The sequence below is a fragment of the Montipora foliosa genome, chromosome 3 (genome assembly GCF_036669935.1).
Source record: "Montipora foliosa isolate CH-2021 chromosome 3, ASM3666993v2, whole genome shotgun sequence".
Lineage (NCBI taxonomy): Eukaryota > Metazoa > Cnidaria > Anthozoa > Scleractinia > Acroporidae > Montipora > Montipora foliosa.
This window is the reverse complement of record NC_090871.1, coordinates 38428393-38433392: the sequence shown is the minus strand read 5'-3', so window position 1 is coordinate 38433392 and position 5000 is coordinate 38428393.

Below are 5000 nucleotides of genomic sequence, written 5' to 3'. Positions count from 1 at the left end.
GTGAATTCTTCAAAGTTTAGCAAATCTGAAAGCTTCAGAGCTCAACTGCTTTGTAGGCTGGTTTCTCAAGCAGGGTCAGCAAATACCCTCAACGATGTGATGGTTTGATGTGTACCAGATTCGCATCCTGAAGAAACTGGGACAGCCATGTTTTGAAATTTTGACCCACTGAATAGACACGCGGTGCTTGTATGTTCCTCTTGGATTCCGTTTCCGTAGACATTGCCATACTCTGCTTCAAAGCCTGAGATAAGGTATTCACTGGCGAATTTCGGAGCTCTCCTCTGGTGATGCACTCTTCGCAAGTTTCTTCAGCTGTTCTTTTGGTGTAAGTTTTTCTGGAAGTACCGTCTTCGGCACCTTCGGGCATTTTATACTTGTCGTCACTCATTTCTGCTCATTACAATCGCACCGCTGCCACCAATGTAATAAATGTCACATTAAAAAAGGTCCAGACGGTTGCTGAAGTAGTTTAAACAGTTTTAATCCAGTGGCCCAATTACTGAGCACAGAGATCGATCCCTTCTACCAAACACACGTTTTTCGACCTAATCCTACGCTATATATCAAGCATGAAATGTCCCATTACATCCTTATTCACAGAATGATAGGAAAGAGGTTGGGACGTGTTTTAAAGGAGAACTGAAGGCTAGAAGATGAATTTTTTTGTGTCTTATTATTGTCGAAATATAACGTCCTTTACCTAAAAAAACAAGAACAAAATTCTTTTTCGTCTTGAAAGGCATTGCATTTGCCCAAAATCCTTGATTGTTTTTCCAATTTGAACGCCCGCCATTTTGTTTTCGTTTTCTTCCAGTTACTTCCAAAAAGGGAATATCTCCTGCCATGTTGTGACGTCATTGCGCTCAAGCACGTAGCTAGTTTTCACAAAAATCTTATTGTCTCAACATAACACTCCGCTTTCTTCTTCGTTAATACGCGTACATTTATGGTAGAACTTGAACCATATTCTTTCGAACAAATGCGATAAAGTTCAGGATATGAGAAAGAGGAAGCAACTGAAAGGGAAGATTCAAGAAGGGGAAATACGACTTGGTGCAGCTGTGATTTTTGTGTAAACTGGGAGGTGTGACGGCAAGAAAAGGAAAGCATCGCCTCCCACAAGATAGAGGAAGCTATGCACAAAATCAAATTAAAGGCAATAAAAACAACTTGATTACTACGAGGTTCTGTTAGCTGGTTATTGTGTTGTCTGTCATTTCAATTCAATTTGACAAACTTAAGCTTACAGACATCTAGTGATGCTCATAGCTCTTCATATAAGCTTCAGTTAATATCTATTAAACTTAGATGTGCCGGAAGATCAAGCTATTGTTTGTGTAACACAGCGTTCTAGCTTTTCAACCGTGTGTTTCCAAAGAGAAGTGCTGCAAACTGCCATCATGGGTCTCAGTCAAGCACGTGGATTGTGAGCGCTGTGAGAAATGAACAACATGTATGAAGTAAACACATAACTCTGTTCGTAGTTTTGCGATTTTTCAAACTTAAATTAAACATCTTTGTGATCGTTGCCGAGTTTGTAAACCCGGCTTGAAGCGCGACTGCCATTTATGAAATGATGTTTCCCATTTGCTTGCAAAAACAACTTTTCAGTTCACTTCTCCGGCGCCGGGTTTGCCACTGAAATCTCCCGAATAAAGAAAGCATAGCTTACTCACTGGCTATAAATGGAATTGATGGAGTCACAAAGTTAACATTTCATCAATTACATGCAACTGGCGCATCGACCGCTGTGGCCAAGATGCCTTCAAAACAGGAGGGTTCGAAATGATCCAAACATATGACAGTGCTGGATACTTTGCAAGTTTTCCCTTCTAAATTTGGATGATCCATTCTTTGAGAAGGACTTTATTTTAAACAGGTAAACGATGAAAACTTATAACTCTTTTGGTGTCTGAGAGTTCTATTAGAACAGCGCACAATGGCGCACTGAACCATTTTTCAAGTTCCCCGCGTTCAAGTCAGTGTGCGCAATGATGTCACGCTTAGCGTCCAAGCCTGCTATAGTACAGGCAAAATGGCAGACTTCCATCGAGTGATCAATACAGATCTTTCTGGCCTCATAAAGACGTCAAAATGTAAGGAATCCCTCAAATATTGGAATATTTGCTTTAACTAAGCCAGGCACTACAAATTTGGCAAGGGAAAAAATATTCCATTTTTATCTTCAGTTCTCCTTTAAGGGCGGGAATTTTTTCAGGAGACTGTTGCTTTCATAAGCGAGGTAACAGTGGAGCTCCATGCGTGGCACCATTGTTAAGAAGATATGGTAACCCATCGATGCGAGAAATCTTGGTTTTATAGCCATGACGTCAACGGTTTGGAAGATGTTTTCTTTCTGTATTTTTCGCTGGTTTCAATGCAGTTTGACATATCATGATATTTGTGGTCCACACTGGTGGCTACGCAGTTATTCAAGTCGAGCATCAGCCGGATGTAAACTTTTCTGCTTTTTTCTCTGTATTGCAGTTTTTGCCTTATCTTAAGAAGCTGTGATAAGGTTACATGATGCCTGGAGGACCTATGTCTAGAACAGAAACGAAAGGAGAGTGAAAGAGAACGACAATGACAAAACAGAATACCAGTGATAGCTCATACTTAGGGGGAGAAGTTACTCGACAAATTCTTTCCTTGAGCACTAAACTGTTCGTTATTTTTACGGATGAGTTATTTCAAGTGCATGCATATTTCTTAAAAGTTCTTTAATTGTTTTTTCCTTTGTTCAGGAATGAAACTCGAATTTCTATTGTCAACTGCAATTAAATAACAATTATCTGTACTGTTTTGGACACAAAGATAAAGTTTAACACATGATAAATGAAAGGTGTTTACAATTGAACCCACTGGGAACTCGGAAAAATCCGAGCCCCAGATGGGATTCCAACCCTCCGTGATCTAGTGCAGATGCTCGAACCACTGAGCAAGGGTGAAATGTGGGTATTTGATTCGTGCTGCATCACGCAGCCACAGAGTCAAATATTGACTCAGAGCATAGCTCATAACTGGATCGTGCTGTCACCTTGAGAGCATCAGTCGATATTTGACTCTGTTGCTGCGTGATGCAGCTCGAGTCAAATACCCACATTTCACCCTTGCTCAGCATAGAGTCTCCAGTAGCTCAGTGCTTAGAGCATCTGTACTACATCACGGAGGGTCGTGGGTTCGAATCCCATCTGGGGCTCGGATTTTTGCGAGTTCCCAGTGGGTTCAATTGTAACACCTTTCATTTAATATGTGTTAAACATTCTTTCACATTCGCTCAAAGATAAAGTTGAATTTGTAATCGAAGCTAATCTTGAGCCCAGATCTCCCACGGTCATACGGAAGGGAGATCTGGTAAAGTTCGATTTCGAGCATGCACGGTGGCAGTGAGGCCCATAATACGGGCCTTTCTATCACTGTGCATGTTCATACTGTCTGTTGTGATTTTGCGGAAAAAACATTGATTTCGAGACTATTCTTCAAGAGATTCTTTTGGGTAGAGGACAAGGAAACCTTCAACTTCAGCCAAAACAGAAAGAATCGCTAGAGGCGATTATTATGAACGATCGATTATGAGATTGCTCAGTTGTCCTTCCAAGTGGTTGTGGGAAAATCATTGATTTACCATATGCTTCCATCACTTTAAGACAAATGTTACATCAGAGGGCAAGTCAAAAGGAAAGGAAAGGAACTTTATTTAAGTGTCGAGTCATTCTAGCGGTGAAGCACTAATTGGGGACAATGCAAACTGAAATTAACAATTAACACAAATCAAGTCAAGTGTTGCTTTTTCAATTATTATTGTTATTGTTGTTTCTCCTTTAAGTGCCTTAATTGATGACCAAATAAATAAACTCAACTCAGTTGGCACAAATTGTACAAGTTTGCGTGTTTGTGGTGCTGATATTGAAGATAGAATTTTGCAATTGACAACCTTCAGGCTGGAAAGTTTAATTTAATCTTCACCCACTGCGAGGTAGCAATAAGCAACAGGCAGTGTAGAGACCTTTTGTTGTTCAGCTACTATCAGAGTAATGTACCTGTATGGGCAGTGGTGATAGATGAAGCACATTGTATCGTTGAGTAGTAATGTCTCGTTTTTGTTTGTTTGTATATTTGCAATTTTTAAAATTTTCTCTTCTCTTTCTATTTGTAAACGTAAACGCATGTTTCGTCAGCTCCACTGACAGAATTTTACATTTAAAAGTACATGTGTATTCGATTCAACTTTGCCACATGACACCTAAACATCAGGTGCGGGATTGCAGAATATCAAAGGTCATGAATGATTTGATATTGTGATATTATCATGATATTTTGATATTTTGATATTGTTACAAATGTCATCATCATATCTTGATATTATCATGATACTGATATTAACAAACTGTCAAGAATACGCTAGACTATGTATATTCCTTGTTCTTTAAACCATGAGATAAAGACGATAACCTCAAGATATTTTGATATTATCATGAGATATCAAAATATACGGTAAGTGTTCTTAGCTCAATTTGGGGTCCTTTTTTGATATATCAACAACTGAAATTGCACACTCTCCTAAAAATTCTGGAGCACTGATCCCTGGGAATTTAAGGTCAATAGCGCCGATCGTGAGAGCTCAAGGGTCTCAAGCTTTCGAAGCTTAAGTTACTTTTCATTCTTCGGCCCTCCACCATCCCCTTGTCGCCTCCTCTGCTCTTGCTACCTCTTATTGGGCTATTTTTCACCCCAACTTAATTCACTGAATCCAATACTATGAGTTTACACTAAGCGATGTTTACGAGATTAATTTGATACCATAGCATTTGAATGGTTTGAAATAAACGCCATGTGAGTGGCTAAATTAACCCATATAAATGTCTCCATGTGTTACAACTATTGTTTACTCGCCTTGTTTATGGATACTTGGGTGGAAGGAGGATACCTTTGCCTGCATGTACATACCATAAAATAAGAACAACATTTCCAGAGGAGAAATCTTCATATGCTGGATT